Consider the following 17256-nt stretch of genomic DNA (forward strand, 5'->3'; position numbering starts at 1 on the left):
ATAAGGTTCATTTCATATCAAGCATTCTGTGCGAAGGAACAGTCATGTGTAATGTTGCCAATATTGAATCGCTTTTTTAATAGCAGGGCATTCGAGATAGATTGCTTTCCTCATTGATTCTGTTTGCTTTCAGTTTTCTTGAGAAGTGCGCAACCGGGTGTAACATATCTTGGGGTTGTTTTAAAACGGCTCCTAAACCATCACCACTTGCATCTGTATAAATGAATATTTCTTTGTTTTGCTCATATGTTGCTAGGGCCGGACTTGAACAGAGATATTCCTTAATCTTCTGAAATGATTTCTCAGATTTTTCATTGCAGATGAATTCGACATTTTTCCTTATTAAGTTATGAAGTGGTTCCAGGAGTTTGCAGGTATCTTCTATAAATTTATAATAAAACTTAATTTTCCCCAGTAATTGTCTTACATTCTTTTTTGTTCTTTGGGCGTTGCAATTCGCCCAAGTCAAGAAATGTTCTTTCGGCTTTTATCCCTTTTTTTTCTCTTTTCTAATTCGTTTTCTCCCCACGAAAGCGCACGAGAACACACGCTCAGCGAAGTGCACTGGCACCGATTCTTTAAACTGATAGATTCGAACGGACTTGAAGTGACTTGACGACTAGCCAGATAGAAAGGAGCGCGGTGTCATCGTTCGACGCTGTCTTAGAGCAGGCCGCGGGACCACCATGCAATTTCAAAAACTCGTCGTTCTGTCGATCACCCAATGCAATCCATGTCCTGATGACTTCAGCAGTGAGTGTTGGAGAAAGACGCCTTATCAGTGCATCGGTTGGCAAAACAGTTAAAAGACGCATTACGAGAGATCCAAACATTCTGTTGATGGTGTGCATGAATATGTAGGCTCCAAGTCAGCCGACGACGTTACGAACTATAATAAGCTAAGTCTATGAAAGGAAGCTAAACGCTACGATTATATTTTACAGATAACTCACGCTTCATGGACATAATCGGAATAATTTGCGATACGACGTAAGAGATCATATAATTAATCTAATGAGCAGTGCTAGTTAGTTAAACCATCAGCCCTCAACATTTATGCAAATTTCATGTGCCCATCTATGTCATATAATACATTGCATCCACCTTTTTCTAAGATTTTGTATTTTTCATTTTTCACTGCTACATTTTCTTCGTCTCTGCTAAGTGCGCTCCTGGTTTTGAAAGATTTTTTTTATTCGGTCTTTTTTCCAGCCTGAGGAATTTCTTGTTCGATTTTTTTCTTTTTTTTTTTGTACGTGGAGAAATCCTCATGGACACTCCGCTGCTGCAGGACGCGTAGCAGCAGAGTAGTGTCGGACTCCTACCGACTAACACTCCACGATGACCATCCTACGCGTGCGACGGCGGGGGGGGGGCAGGCACCTCAATGAATTAACTTCCGTTGGGACGGCGTTGGGGCGGCTCTAGGTCGCTTGACTGCCATCCTTCTCCATCGTCTTATCCTGCAGGGGTGAGAGTTTTTCTTCTTCTCCCTTTCCACTCGCTCCTTCGCGAGCATGACTCGCTCGCAGAAGCGGCGGACGACCTCGTATTCCTGTGAACCTCTCAGCATCGCCTCTATAATCGCTGGGGGGTCGGTGTTCCTCCTGTGGCGTGCCGCAGGGAGTGTCGGGGCAGCTCCCACGCCGGGCAGAGCTCCAGGGAGTGCTGCGCCGTGTCCCTGTCCTCCCCGCAGTGGTGGCAGATGTCTGTCGTCTCCCGTCCAATTCTCTTCAGGAACTCGCCGAACACGCCGTGTCCGGTGAGCATCTGGGCCATTCTGAATGTGAGCGGGAGGCCGTGGCGGCTTCTCCATGCCTCCCAGTTTGGGAGGACCGCCTCCGCACCCCGATGTTCACGTCCCTCGTTGATCAGCTGGGAGCGCCACCAGTCCCACGCGTCCACCTCAGCGGTTCCTATGCCATTCGGAGCCGCCTGCTCGGTCGGATCTTCTCCCGGATGCCATACTCTCCGGCGGGTGTATCTCTTTTTGAGCGCTAGCGCCCGGAGCTCTCACGGGGGGGGGGGGGGGGGACGCGGCCAGGGCAGTCGCCGACGCGTGAGACACCGTCCGGTATCCCCTAATGATTCTGATAGCGGTTATCCTGTGTAGCCTCCTCAGAAGCAGGATGCTGCGACGGCTCGCCATCAGGTCGTCCGCCCATACCGGGGCCCCGTACATCACTCGGGACAGAATGACGCCCTCGTAAAGTCGGCGCAGCGCGTCTCCCGCCCCGCCGATGTTCGGTAGCTGGCCGCATAGGGCATTAGCGGCCACCGATACTTTCGGGATCAGGCAGTCGAAGTGTGGCTCGAACGTCCACTGGTTGTCGATGACGAGACCCAGGTATTTCATTTGCGATCCCACCTGGGGGGTTCGCCTGCCATGTTTATGCATAGGCCGGGCGGTGGGGTCCCCCGCCGCTTCTTCTCAAAGAACCAGATGGCCTCTGACTTCGCAGGGGAGACCCTCAAGCCCAGTCCGCGCACGGCACAGATTGCGCAGGCGGTTGCGATTTCGCCGATGCGCAGTGTCTCGTGCCAGCCACGGCCCCCAACCAGGACCAGGGTGTCGTCCGCGTAGCACACCATGGCCGCGACGGGGGGCAGCGGGCATCGCAGTACCGAGCCCTGCGGGACTCCGCGTTCGACAGGTCGCCTTTCCTCTCCCTCCTTGCTGCTGTAGCAAATGCTCCTGTCGTCGAGGTAGGCCCGGATCAGCCGGACGAGGTAGCTGGGAACCTCGAAGTGCTCCAGGGCCGTCAGTCTCCTGTCCCACGGCATGGAGTTAAACGCGTTGACGATGTCCAGGGAAACCGCCAGCGCCACGTCGTTCCGGGAAACTCTGTCCTCTGCCAGCGTCCGCACGTGTCTGACCGCGTCGATCGTCGAGCGTCCCTTCCGGAAGCCGTACTGGCTTTCGTGCCAACCTGGCACCTGGCCCGCTATGTGTCGCTCCAAGCGAGTGGCAACTACCCTCTCCAGCAGTTTGCCGACCTCGCCTAGCAGGCATATCGGCCGGTACGCTGACGGCGAGGTTGTCGGTCGGCCCTCTTTACGGAGCAGGACCAGCCTGGCCGTCCGCCATGCCCGGGGTTAAGCTCCCTCTTTCAGGCATCTTGTGTAGAGGCGCCGAAGTCTGGGGGCCATGACTCCCATCACTTCCCCCCAGGTGCGACCCGAGATTCCGTCTGGGCCCGGCGCCACGTTGCGGGAGGCCATTCTTCTGGTCGCCTCCCATATCTCTTCCTCCGTGACTTCCCAGTCATCCCTCCACTCCAACGTCCGTGTCGGTTCCCGCGGCCGTTCTGTCGCCCTGTCTTCTTGCGAGGGGAAAAGTGTCGCGATGATCCGCCGCAGCAGCGCAGGTTCCATTTCCGTCATTGCCAGGGGGGCCCTTCGCGCGCAGTTTCTGCGTCACCGTCCTATACGGCCTTCCCCATGGGTCTGCCTCGACTGTTCCGATCAGTTCGGACCAGGCACGGTCCTTCGCGTTTTTGATCTCCTTCTGCAGCGAGCGCCGTAGCACGCGGTACGCCCGGTAGCGCCAGGAGACTTCTTCGTCGCGACGTCGCCAGCGGCCTTAGGTACTGTCTTCGGGCCCGGACGCTTCTCGTCCTCAGCTCCGCGATGTCAGGCTTCCACCAGTAGACTGCCCTGCTTCGCACCATGCCTGGTGTGGCACGTGGCATGAATGCGTCGCAGATTGCTGCCATGGCTCGGCGTAGGTTCTCAGCCTCCTCTTCCACGTCTGTTTCGGTCGTCGTCGTCGGGGCCTCCCAGTTCCAAGCTGTTGCTATGGCAGCCGCCCGGAGTAGATCCCCGTTCATCTCCTTAACCTTCCATCTTGGCGGTGGGCGCGCGTATCCTTTCCTCGGCGAGCCGCGACCATCGCCTGTAGTCCACGTTCGGAGTCCAGGTGTGTCCGCCTCCATGAATATGTAGAGGCGGTCCGAAAGTGTCTCGACCCCTTCGGCTACTCTCCAGCCTGAGAGCCGCCTGAATGCATCGGGGGAGGCCCATGTAATGTCGACGATGGAGCTCTCTCTCCACGCCACGCAGGTACTGGCCGAGCCCCTGTTCACCAACAGAAGTCCAAGTCCCGCGGCACAGTTTGACAGCGTGCGGCCGCGCGCGTTGGTTCTGGCGATCCCCCATTCCGTGGAGTGCGCGTTAAAGTCCACCAGGACGAGCACTTGCCGGGGGAGTCGTCGCCTGACGCAATCGCCGACTCCGTCCAGGAATTCCTCGAATGCTGCCCGTCCGCTGTTGAGTGACACGTATACACCCACCACCCTGATGAATATGCGGGGGGACGCATGGCCAGCTCTTTTTTGAGCGCCTCCTTCTTCGCCTCTAGTGTCGTTATGCGTCCTTCCGCTATAGCGAGGGCGACGATGGCGGGGTCTATTCTCCTCACCAGCTCTGTTGTGCCCGCGGTGATAGTCCTCGCCACTTCCTTTAACGTTTCCTCCTGCGTACTCTTGAAGTTGCGAGATGTCTCGACAACCTTGGTCATCTCTGCGGCCCGACGGATCAGTTCCGCTCCTATGTCTGCTGTAGTAGCGGTTCTCATCTCTTGGGCTAGGTCCTCTTCCTCCGTCGTTCCTTCGGTTCCGCGGGTTCTCCGCGCCCAGTGTGGTGTGGGAGTGCCCCTCTTTTGTCAGTGCCGCCCTCGTCATGCTCCTGGTGCTGACTTGTGACGGCTCAGCAACCAGCTCCGCTTCGCCCTCTCCTTTGATGATTTCCCCCACCTCCTTATTTTTCGCCACTGCTGCGTCCTTTTTCGCCATTGGGCGCAAATGTGGCCCGCGCGGAGCGCTTTGACGCACGTGTCAATATGGCTGCGTCTGTGTGGTTCCTCGGGTAGCCCGTGTGGCGGCGCTGTTGTCACGCGTCCCAACATGGCTACCCCTCCGTCATAACCTCGCACTCGGTTTACCTCCGCCTTTAGTACCTTTCTACACCAGATTTCGTGGGTTCCTACACCCGCTTTGCATTCACGGGCGCTAGTCCTTCACTCATTCCAATTTCCTAGCCGTCGCCATAAATTTCAATTGTCGTTTATTACTCTTTCCTATCATATGTTTACATGAAAAAGCTTCTGATTAAAAAAAAGGTATTCAAAAAAAAAAAAAAAAATGAAAAATGACACGATGAACGCATTAAAAGCATCACGAGGACTATTCCACACGTGAAAGCAGAAAACGGAATGAGTGCCGTTCCAAGGTTGATTTCCATTCACTCTGGTCTTCTTGTTCGACCTGGCTTTTACATTGTTCCGAGATGATTGTTACAGTGTTCCCTCTTTTCTTTGTTTTTCTTTTTACTCTTTCCTTTGCTTGGCATATCTATCGATTTGATTATTTTGGGGGAAAATATAAATGCTGAGGGCTTTGCATGCTTAGACGTCATTGATAGCGTTCCTACGTCCTTAGATGTGAATAGTAGCGTTTCTACGTCTTATGATAATAGGGCTTACTGCACAATGTTGATCGCCTGTTGGTCTGTTGAATCCTCTTGTATTATTCTTGTCGGGAAATCGTATCTTTTTTAGCCGTAACGCGCATGTGGCTGAGTTGACGATTCTGCGTAACTCGGTATCGTTCTCTTGCGCGGCTGCTAAAATTCGATGGTCGACTGATTTCCCTATCGCTTCGATCTGGGATAAAGTGTCGGCTATATTGTTAACTAGCCCCTTTATATACCGGATATCGGTTGCAAATTGTCCGATATAGTTTAGGTATCGAAATTGTCGCGGCGAGCACTTCTCTAGACTTTGATTAAATGCGTACGTCAAGAGCTTATGATCGGTGTATATCGTGAAATTTCTGCCTCCTACGGCGTGCCGAAAACGTTTTACCGCGGTGTACATCGCGAGTAGTTCGCGATCATACGCACTATATTTTCTCTGCGCGGGGGTTAATGATTTCGTAGCGAACCCCAGTTGGCTGCCATTCGTCGTTCACGTGTTGTTGCAATACTGCACCCATTGCGTAGTCGGACGATTCTACCGCGAGGCTGACGGGCGCGCCTGGTATCGGATTCGCTAGCATCGTTGCGTCCGCCAGGGCCCGTTTTAATTCGCTGTTTTCGGTTTGTTGCGACCACTCAACGGGCGCGTTGTCCTTTTTTGCACCTTTTAGCAGGTCATTTAGCGGCTGAAGTATTTTCGCGGGCCTCGGTATGAAACGTCGGTAGTAGAAGTTAATCATGCCGAGATACCTGCGTAGCCGTTTAACGTTCGCGGGCTTCGGAACATTCACGATTGCTTCCACTCGCTCTGCTAGCGGCTTAATTCCGTCGGAGTTTACCGTATATCCGAGGAATGTGATTTCGTGTGCACCGAATTCGCATTTTGCGGGATTGATTACTACGCCATAGTCGTTGAGGCGGTTAAACAGGGTTTGTAAATGTTCGCGATGTTGTTTTTCGTCTTTCGAAGCTATGAGGATGTCGTCTATATACGCGTACACGAAATCGAGACCGCGCGTGATTTTGTCACGTAAAATAACACAAAAAAACAGAAAAAATAAAAAAAAGAAACTTTATTTTTTTCTAACACAGTTCACAATTTTTTACTTCCGAGCTCTAGGCGTGACTTTTCAAGACTGACTCTTACAACTCGACTTCCAATCGGATTCGGTTATTTGTCATTTGTCACCGCTCAATATCCCCACCATCCTTGAGTTTCTCCTCGAATATTCGGCGGAAGGATCGTTGGGATATTGATGGCTCATTAGGCACTTCGGCGATATACATTGTCGCCGAGTGCCGCCACATCTTTATCTCCGATTTTAAAGTGAGCCGGTCGTGACAGCGACCTGGTCTCTGATGTGGATTGACGTTACAATTTCGTCGACGAATCGCTGACACGTTTGTGCGGCGTTCCGAAGTCCGCACATCATGTTTGTTGCTTCGAAAAGTCCGAAAGGTGTTGTTATCGCGATTTTTTCAACATCTTCGGGCGCTATCGGAATTTGATGATATGCGCGAACAAGATCGATTTTCGAGAAGGTAGTATTGTAGGAATGTTATGTTATAAGTTTATAGAAAACAGTATGATAAATACAATATCGTTGCACTCGCACGAAATCGAATATAATACCGCGTTTCGCGTATTCGCTTTTCACTAATTCTACGACACAACAACACAACGAACTTCACACGACCACGATAAATTCAACTCTGACAGCATTTTCTATGCTCATTTTTCCCTTAACATACCTTCGTAACGCTCACAACATTCCTTGACAACATTAACATATCTTGACAACGCTAATAAACAATTACTCCTCACGCCACGTCCTCCCCTGGTGTCCCACAACTTCGGCCATTTTGACAAACACATCTGCCCTCGGATGTGTCTAATATTACTAATTTCACTTGTGCTCCTGATTTCTTGCTATTCTGCATCGACTATCAACCTCAATGGATGACGATTATCCTTCGTTGTCTTCAAAATCGTCAAATTCTAATGGTTTATTTAATTAAATTTAACCCATGGCTTCATATGATCAGCTGCGGAGCTTGTTTTCTGCGGTCCCTCTTGCTCACCTGCTTTGATGACTTCGTAACGTTTAATTGCTACTAAATCACCAATTTTATATTTCGCGGCAGTTTTACGACGTTTATTGTATGTTCTTTTGTTTTCTTCCTGGATTTTTGCAATATTTTCCTTGGCCTCTAATCTCATCTTCATGCGATCTTTAGTGCGAATATCCGTTGCTTTAATTCTTGGTCTCCCTTAAGTCTCATTTGTTCTCCGATTAGTAGTTCAAATGGTGTCTTCTTAATACTCCAGTTATGGTTTGCATTTATCATTTTTTGCACTCTGCCCACGTGTTTCCACCATTCCGCTTGATTGCTTATAGAAAGTTTCGTTAGAACAGGTATGATTGTTTCGTTCATTCTTTCCACCTGACCATTTCCGCGCGGTATACCCGTAGTAATTAGTATGTGCTCGATGTTTTCTTCTTGACAATACTGTTTAAATGCTTTCAAAGTGAACGCTGAACCGCGGTCTGACACTAAGCGTAGCTCGTGTATTTTTCTTCCGCGGAGGACGTCTTCCAGCTGGCATAGTACACGGGATGAAATTTACCGTCATCGGTACTTTACTGTAACATTATTGCCCCTAATCCTTCTTTATAAGCATCAGTATGAAATTCGGTTTTAGCTCCTACTTGATACAATCTATGTGCCGGTTTTCAATAAAGGCTTTTTTTAATCTTTCAAATGCCTCCTTCTCTAACGGTCCAAATTTAAATCCAACGTTGTTTCTTAATAATTACGATAATGTTCGCTCAATCACGGCATATGATTCTATGAATTTACGGTAATATCCCGTTAAACCCAAAAAACTCTGTACCTGTTTGGTCGTCTTAGGTTCTGGAAATCTTGACTCTGCCAACTTCTTCTGTTGCGAAGATCGAATTTGTCCATTTTCAATGATGTACCCGAGATAATTCACTTATTTGACTAAAAACTACATTTTCGCCAGTTAATTACTAGTCCATATTCACCCCCGGTTTTTAGCACTTTTCTCAGTTTTTCAATTGCCTCACTCTCGGTCTCTGCAGGAACTATAACATCGTCTAGATACGCTAACACAATTCCGTCGTTGATTAAAGGTCGAAACACTGCACGAACATGTCGCTGAAACACAGCAGGTGAGTTGCACAAACCGAACGGTACATAATGTCGGCTCATAATGTCCATGGGGAACCACGAAAGCTGTGTATTTAACACTATTCTCGTCAATTGGGACATAGAAAAATCCGTCCTTTAGATCTAACGTGGAAAATATTTTCACATTCCGTAGTCTATCTAACTGGTCTTCTATTAATGGTAACGGGTTCCTATCTTTAACAATTTTCCTGTTTAATAACCTATAATTTACACACAGTCGCGGTTCACCATTTTTTTCTCTAGTACCACAATAGGACTTGCATATTCTGACACACTATGACGTAAAATGTTTTCACTTAACCGCCGATCGATGATTTTAGTAACCTTTTTCCTTTGTTCTGCTGACAATCTCCGTGGGTTTTGGTATACTGGTGCATCATCTTCAATTATGATTTTCATACGTACACCTGTGTCCTTTGTCTTCGTCACTGTATATTCACTAATTAAATTTTTGATATCGTCTTCGGTTTTTTATCTTCAATATGGTCCAACTCGACCAGATCTCGATCGTTTTGTTTACTAGATACGTCTATATTTAACATTTCACTCCATTCACTATCTTCGGCAGCACACTGGTTCTCACGTAGTTCTTTTTTAATTTGTTTAAACTTTACTTGTTTATGTTTCACTCTTACTTCCATTTGATCAGTTAATTCAAAACCTAATAGTACGTCGTGTCCCAAGAAGTTATCGGGAACTACGTCAAAGTCTAGCGTTACCTTTAAACCGCCAATCATTATATCCGTTTTGAATCGTCCCATGGTGTGTATGTCAACGGCGCCTATACTATCGAATCTAATAATTCTTTTCTCAAGTTGAGGTGCTCCTAAACCCAAATACATACTCATGTTTACTAAATTAAGATCACTTCCTGTGTCTATCTTTGCCCCTACATTCATGTTCATAATCTTTATTTGCTTGTCCCCTCTTTTATTTTCATTCCGCCACCCATCACAATGCGTCTTATCCTTTAGTATATTTGCACAGTTTGATGAAATGTTTCCGAATTCTCTACATTTGAAACAGTTAGGGCCTCTCGATTTGTTCGGACAATCGGCACTCACATGTTCTTTGTCGCCGCAATTATGACATCTTCTATACTTCACTACACTTCCAGATTGCCTGTATTTCCTGTTGTCCTCAGCTCTGACCGGTCTCACAGATGACCCTGCTATGCGTGATTTTTGTTCCTCATAAATGATTAGATTTCCCTTTAGTTCTTTCGTTGATTTGGCCCCATAAAGTATTGCTTTATTGACTTCTTTCTCTTATTCCTTCTACGATGTACCGCATTTTTTGCTGCTTCTTCCATATCCATGTGACTAGCTATCCCAAGCATTCGGTACATGTAGGCCGTACACTCTTCGTCATCTCTTTTTTTCGTCTCTTGAAGTCTATGGTGTATTTGCCAAGTATTAAATTTTTTTGAAAATTCCTTTATTAGTCCTCTTTTTAATTCATGCCAAGTTCTAGCATGCCACTCATAATTCACAAATATTTTTGCTGGTTGTCTCATCAGCTTTTTTGTATAAATTACTTTCTGTTCTTCTGTCTACATACACATGCTTGCCGTTTCTTCAAACGTCTTGAACCATTGATTGATATTTTCATTGTTTTCGCCCGTAAAATCTTCTAAGGCGTCTTGGACATGTTGAAAACTTAATCTTGTACGCCTACGTGTCTTTCTACAGCATTTGTCACAGTTCTGATGTACACCTCGCGCGCTCCTTCTGCGTTCACTTTCACCTTCTTCATCGTCTTCCGTTTCACTTTCGTAGTCAGTTTCTCCCTTCGACGATGCGTCTTCTTCCAAGGCAGCCTGCAGTCGCTCATGTAATTCAGCCTTTCTTCCTCTCGTCTCTAGCCCCATACTAGCTAGACGTTCTCTTAATTCCTTTGTCCTAAGCCCCTCGAGATTTTCGCCTACATCTCGATCACGCTTAGTTCTTGGTATGCTCCCCGAACCTCGCTTCTCCGCGGACCTTTCACCGTTCACTTGCTCTTTGAAATTTGATTGACCAGCACTACACGCTCGATTTAGCCTGGTCACCAACACTGACCTTGCACCAGAAAGCGGTAGATTCATCTGAGCAAGCTTGTTTCTTAATTCTTCCATCGTTAGATTTTCCTCACTAGAAAATTGTTTCTCTTCACAATTTGCCATCTTAGACTTTACAATAATGTCTATGAATACACACGATATTAGTATGATAACATAATACCAATGATAACATAACATGATATGAAACATGATATCATAATAACAGTATGATAAATACAATATCGTTGCACTCACACGAAATCGAATATAATACCGCGTTTCGCGTATTCGTTTCTCACTAATTTTACGACACAACAACACAACGAACTTCACACGACCACGATAAATTCAACTCTGACAGCATTTTCCATGCTCATTTTTCCCTTAACATATATCCTCATTTATACCTTCTCTATTCTTCTGTATTTATTTATGTATTTCCACGCTTCTTGTTCTGTTTTGATCTTCTTTATTTTCTACATTTCTTCTTCTTCGTGTCTTTCCTTTCCTTGTTTACGCCACTGCTTTAATGCCTTTTTTCCTCTATGAGCGCTTCCCTGCTGCATTTTCCTTTCACAAACTTTGTCATCTTCCTTCTCTTCTTTCTTTTCCTTTCTTTCCACTCCTTGTCGTACCACACTTTCTCTCCCATGCCCCATTTCCTTATCTTCACTTTCTTCTTTGGCATTGCTTCGTTTATCTACTTTTTGATTTCAATCCACATTTCGTCTACTGTTCTTCCCTTACAGGTCCAGTCTTTACATTCCTCCAGGTATTTTTCCATACTTTCGTTTGTTCATTCCCTTTTCTCCTTCTCTTTTTCTTTCTTTTCCTCACTTTTTGTAATTCCGGCCCCCCTATTTCTATTTCTAACGCCATGTGGTCCGACTCTGTTTTTTTTGCTACTTTCATGTCGATTATTTCTTCTGTCGCCTCCTGATTTCCAATCACATAATCTATTACTGAGTTTCTTCTCTCCCCAATATATGTCCACTCCTCCCCTTCTATATCTCTTTCATTGATTATCATCCAGCCTCTCTCTTCCAGGTTCCTTAGCAGAGTTGCATGCCCAAGTAATTTTCTAGTACTGTTCTATCATTGATCCACGTAAGGCAATGGTACAACGCATGCTCCGCATCATTTTCTTCAGCATTATAATCCCAGCATCTTGAGTGGACCTCCTTATTAATCGTCTTACGGTATACGTTAAATATTCCATGTCCACTCAAGATCTGCATGGTAAAGTCTTCAATATTCCTTCTGTACTTCTTAAAAATACAAGCGTAATTTATAACTCTCCTTGTCCAATTATCCTCCCTATAATAACTCCATTCTTCTCTCTACCTTTTCTCCATACGTTCTGTAATATCGTGATGGTATATATTTACAATGAATGGATGATACAGGTGTTAATCAGACAGAAAAATGATAGTTGTTCAATATGAATTAATCGCAGCAAACATATAATAAACAGCACAACTAAATAATTAATCAACGTCTCGACTTTCATAAACGCAATCAGCACTCTCTCGGCAACGCAACTCGCAATCACTGTTGATTCGTTTCCCGTCCCCTAGCAACCGCTCGTGGCCAAGATCACGTAGGCCTCCTCTTTCCAAAACTACACGATCGAAACGAACGCCTCGGCTCTCGCGACATTCCACGCGGTTCACCCGCCAACTCCCAGGCCCCTCGCTCGCGATACTACACTCTGCCATCCTGCAATAACATCTGCCCTCAGATGTTGTCTTCTATCTCGCTGTCATCATATGCGTCACTTTCGGCCTTTATGACCCAAGATTTCATAAAATCAGCGGTAGTTGATGACTGTTTCGGACCCCCATGCTCCCCTACCTTCTCCAAAACGTAACGGTCATTTCGCATTGCTCGCACTATCCGGTACGGACCCAAAAATTTACCCCCAAGTTTTAATCCTGGTCCAAATTGCGTTCTCTTTATGGCTACTAACTCTCCACTTAGGTACTGTTTCGCACCTTTTCTTCTTTTGTTGTAGTGCCTCCGATTTTCCTCTTGAGTGGCAGCGATCTTCTTTTTCGCGTCCTCACGCAGTTCACGACGTTGCTCTTCGAATTCCGCAACCCATTCTTCTTCAATTAATTTTCGGACCTGTGGGTCTTCTTTAGTTTGCATCTCGACCGCGACAAGTAGCTAGAAAGCAGTTTCTCCGGGCTTCTGTTTAATATAGAATTCAGGTATTTCTGTACTTGGTCGACATGTTTGTACCAATCATCGGGCTTAGGGGCAGTCAGCTTGGATAGTAACGGCATAAGTGTCCTGTTGACCCTCTCTACTTGTCCGCTTCCCCTCGGTATCCCCATCGTGATTAATACATGTTGGATATTTTCTTCTCCGCAATATTCTCGAAAAGCGTTGGATGTGAATGCTGTTCCCCGATCGGAGATGATCCGTCGTGGGTTCCCAAAAATCGTCGCTTGCCTCTTCAATCGGTCAATAACATCCACGGCACCGGTAGACCTGGTGGGATAAAGCCACGTAAACTTCGTAAACGCATCCACTACCATAAAGATGTGCGCATATCTTTTCTTCGTAGCTAGGGCCCACATGGTCAGCATGGTAAGTGTCTAGCGGTGTGTCACCTTTGTCTAAAGGATTTAAATATCCTTCTGGCTTGCCCGACTTTCGGTCAGCTAGGATACAATCAAGACCTTTTCACGCAGCCCCTTAAACCGGAAATCCTTCTTGACGTTAGCTTCTGTTTTGGTGACCCCAAAATGCCCACGCTCGTGCGCCTGCCTAACTATTTGAGTCTGCATAGCCTTCGGTACTACCATTAACAAATCATCTTTACAATCTTTGTACAAAATATTATTTCTGATTACATATCCCTCGACCTGGCTGCACGTTACAGCATCTAAAATCTTACGGACTTCAATGCCCTTGTTCTGTGTACTTCTCAACGGTGCAAGCAGCCCGTTCTCACTTTCAGTTACATACATAGTACTCGGCAATGGATTTCTACTCAGGGCATCCACATGCTGCATATTTTTACCCGGCCGATGACATACCTGATACTTAAAATCACCCAGCAATAAAGCCCATCTGGCTACACCAAACACAACTCTTTTTTTCTCATTGTCATAGCAAATGCTTGGGCAATCCGTGACGATAGTAAACGGCATACCTAACAGATATATTCTAAACTTATTTAACGCTTTTACTATCGCTGGTACTTCCAGTTCGTAACTGGTGTACTTTGCTTAGGCGGGAGTTGTTTTTCCGCTAGCAAAGTAGACCGGATGGAATTTTCCATCGTCCAGATCTAGTTGCATTAAGATTGCTCCGTAACCCCCTGCGGACGCGTCTGCATGCAACTCAGTCTCTGCGCCCATTCTATACAACTTTAACACCGGTTCGCTGGCAAGCGCTGCTTTCAAGGTTTCAAAGGCCTCTACTTCTCGATTCCCGAACTGAAACTTTACCTCCTTTTTCAACAAATCCGTTAAAGGCTTAGCAATCGTCGCGTATCCCCTAATAAATTTTCGAAAGTACCCCGTAAGTTCCAAGAAACTCTGGACCTTTTTAACAGATGTTGGCTTGGGAAAGTTTGCAACTGCTCTAGTTTTATGTGTAGACGGCCTTATGGTATTTTTTTGAGACTATGTACCCCAAGTACTCAATTTTCTGCTGCAAACACGACACTTTCCCCAGTTTATAATTAACCTATACTGCTCAGCTAACTCTATGACCATTTGCAAGCGTTCCCACGCCTCCTCTAAATTCTTTGCAAGAATAATAATGTCATCCATGTACACGATGACAATACCTTTACCTACTAGTTCCTTGAAAATCATCGAAATATACTTTTGAAACACGATGGGTGAAATCTTTAAACCAAACGGCAACTTCAAAAATTCATATTGCCCCGTTCGCGTAACAAAAGATGTATACTTTTGGTTGTCTTTGTCTAAACACACGTGAAAAAAACCATTCTTTAAATTTAACGTCCTGAAAAACTGAGTACCCTGCAATGCATCTAAAATATCGTCAATTAAAGGCAACGGGAAACGTGGACACTCAATAAGTTCACTAAGCTCGCGAAAATCAACGCAGACTCTGATGGAGCCATCTTTCTTTCTAACTACAACTATGGGACTTGCATATTCTGAGTTGGACGGTTTTATTATGCCTTCACTTGTCCATAATTCCATGAACTCGTCCACCTCGTTTTTCTCCGAAGGCGCCAATCTTCGCGGCCTTCGGACCACAGGTTTGTCACTCTTTAAAACGATTTTTTCCGTTATCCCGACGTCCCGCTTTTTCTCCGGCTTATACCCCCTAATGATATCGTGAATCGCCTCACGATAATGCGGTTCCTGTACGTGTGATAGGTCTGTTTCGTCAGTCTGTTCTACCACGTTGATTCTAAACATATCTGGCACGTCTTTGTTAGTCTGTTTGTCAAGCCGCAAGAAGGTCACTTCGCCTCGTTTAACCCGCAACTCTACCTGATCCAGAAAGTCAGTGCCTAGCAACAGGCCGTGCTTCGTCAATATTTTGTTTGAAACAACGTGTAAAGTGACTGGCAATTTATACCCATCAACCATCATTACCTTGGTGAATTCACCCCAGGTCTCATTGCCAGCGGAACCAAAACCGTCGAACTTAAGCTTACAATTACCTAGCGGTGGTGATCCTAGCCTCGCATACTCGTCTGATCGAATGAACATGAGATCACTACCCGTATCCACTAACGTCACTTATCTACAATTATCTATCGCCACTTCCTTCATATACTTCCTCTTCTCAGATCTTAAAATTACGCAAGTCTCTTTCGGTCGTGCTGTACACTTCGCCGCAATATGTCCAAATCCGCTGCACTCAAAGCACCTAATACCTTTTCCTCTCTCCGGACACTTAGCTCTTAGATGATCCTCACTACCGCAAATGAAGCATCTTCTTTTGTTCACTACATCTCCAGATTCACTGGACTTCCTGTTACTCTCAATTTTAGCCGACTTCACAATCGACTTTACTCTGCGACTCTTCTGCTCTTCGTACATGACTAACCTCATCCTGAACTCTTTGATTGACATAGCACCGTACAACATAGACTTATTGCTCTCGTCGTCTACAATTCCATCCACTATGTATTCCACCTTTGCTTCCTCCTCTATATCCACATGGCTAGCTATTTCGAGTATGCGGTACATGTAAGCCAAGCATGCTTCATCACTCTTCTTTTTTGTTTCTCTAAGTTTTTGATGTACTTGCCTACTATTAACCTTCTTCGAAAATTCTTTCACTAACCCCCTCTTCAACTCATGCCAAGTCCTGGCATGACACTCGAAGCTGGCAAATATTTTTGCTGATCCCTTCAGCAGCCTCCTCGCGTAGACCGCCTTCTGTCCATCCGACCACATGCACGTATCAGCGACATCCTCGAACGACTCGAACCATCGTTCGACATTTTCGCCTTTGTTGCCACTAAACGACTCTAATACATCTTCGACGTCTTTAAAACTCAGTGTCGAACCAACACATGCCCTTCGACAACATTCGTCACGGTCCTGGTACACTCTTCGCGTACCTCTCTTGTATCCTCCTGCGTTTTTTTTTGTCATCTTCATCCTCATTTTCTTCTTCAGACGATATGCCGTTACCATCCATGGCCGCTTGTAGCCGTGCGCGTAATTGGGTTTTTCTTCCCGTCGTTTTTAACCCCAAACTAGCGAGGTGCTCTTTCAACTCCTTTGTCTTCATTTTCTTAAGATTTTCGTCTTCATCTCGATCACGCTCAGCTCTCTGTACATTTCCTAAGTCTCGTTGGTCGGTTAACTCTTCACCGCCCGTCGATCCCTTAGGATACGATTGTCCAGCCCTACACGCCAGATTCAGCCTTCAATCAGCACTGACCTCGCACCAGATATAGGGGGGTTCATTCACGCGAGCTTACTCCTCAGCTCCTCCAGCGTCGAACCCTCTTCACCCAACAATCGTTCGTCCCCAACGTTTGCCATTTTTTCACACTACACAAACTTAAACAGCCAACGATATCGCCTTTTATCGCACCGCGCACCGGCAAATTTACAACTAGCACGAATAGCTCTGTCAAACCGCGAGTATCATGGTTATGATTGGATATATTTGGACGGTTTTCTGATATTGGATGATGTCGACTTTGGCGATGTCCACGGACTTAACTTTTAATCTATTATGGATAAGTCGAATAAGGGAAATAAAGTTACGGCGCAGGGGGTTTCGGAGCCCCCAGGCCCCGCCGGGAGAACGAGTAGCTGTCCAGGCTCGACGCGACGGTTATTCAGCTACTGGCTGAATGGCGGGGGGAGGTAGATCCCCAGGCACCCCCTCGTACGGTAAGAATTACTGGGGAGAAGGAGAAAGAGAAAGAGAAAGGCAAGGTAAAGAAGATGATAGTGGGGGGAGAGAAACCGAGGATGGTTTCAGATATTAAGTTAAGTGATAACGTGACAATCTCGGTTATTCCGAGGAAAAATGGGAGTGAGGAAAGAGAAGATTTTTGC

General features: G+C 46.3%; 1 pseudogene; it reads right to left on the minus strand.

Annotated features, from left to right (window-relative positions):
- Positions 1-15471: 15471 nt before the first annotated feature.
- On the minus strand, positions 15472-16731 carry LOC143303383 (uncharacterized; annotated as a pseudogene).
- Between the last annotated feature and the right edge of the window lie 525 nt (positions 16732-17256).

The sequence above is a fragment of the Bombus vancouverensis genome, chromosome 11 (assembly GCF_051014615.1).
Source record: "Bombus vancouverensis nearcticus chromosome 11, iyBomVanc1_principal, whole genome shotgun sequence".
NCBI classification, from domain to species: Eukaryota; Metazoa; Arthropoda; class Insecta; order Hymenoptera; family Apidae; genus Bombus; species Bombus vancouverensis.